This window comes from Sinocyclocheilus rhinocerous, unplaced genomic scaffold (genome assembly GCF_001515625.1).
Source record: "Sinocyclocheilus rhinocerous isolate Xijiao unplaced genomic scaffold, SAMN03320098_v1.1 scaffold3201, whole genome shotgun sequence".
NCBI lineage: Eukaryota > Metazoa > Chordata > Actinopteri > Cypriniformes > Cyprinidae > Sinocyclocheilus > Sinocyclocheilus rhinocerous.
The window spans coordinates 188,290-188,651 of NW_015662182.1; the positions used below are offsets into that span (position 1 = coordinate 188,290).

The 362-nt window shown below is 38.1% G+C and overlaps 1 protein-coding gene across 1 annotated transcript in view; it reads right to left on the bottom strand.

Moving 5' to 3' along the window:
- The window catches only part of LOC107727964 (protein phosphatase 1 regulatory subunit 16A-like), a 24,163-nt gene that overhangs the window by 1,480 nt on the left and 22,321 nt on the right, over positions 1–362 (bottom strand). The window lies entirely within an intron of this gene.

Below are 362 nucleotides of genomic sequence, written 5' to 3' on the forward strand. Positions count from 1 at the left end.
GTAATGGCACAGCTCTATTCTGGAAAAGGGGGCGGGGAGCAGCAGCTCATTTGCAGTTAAAGAGACAGGCCCGAAAAACAGCGTGTTTCTGCTTTCACTCAAAACAACTCAAAATAAAAATGATATAATAAATGATCTGTGGAGTATTTTGAGCTGAAACTTCACAGACACATTCTACACATTCTGGAGACTTATATTACATATTGTAAAAAGGGGCATAATATGTCTCCTTTAATGCACATTTTGAAGTATCGCATGAGAAACGTGTGATGGAAACGCCAAATTTTTCGAATAAAAATCCCTTAATTCGCAAAAACGTTTTTACGCTCGCTTGAGGTGGTTTTTGACTTGTGCAAAAAAGG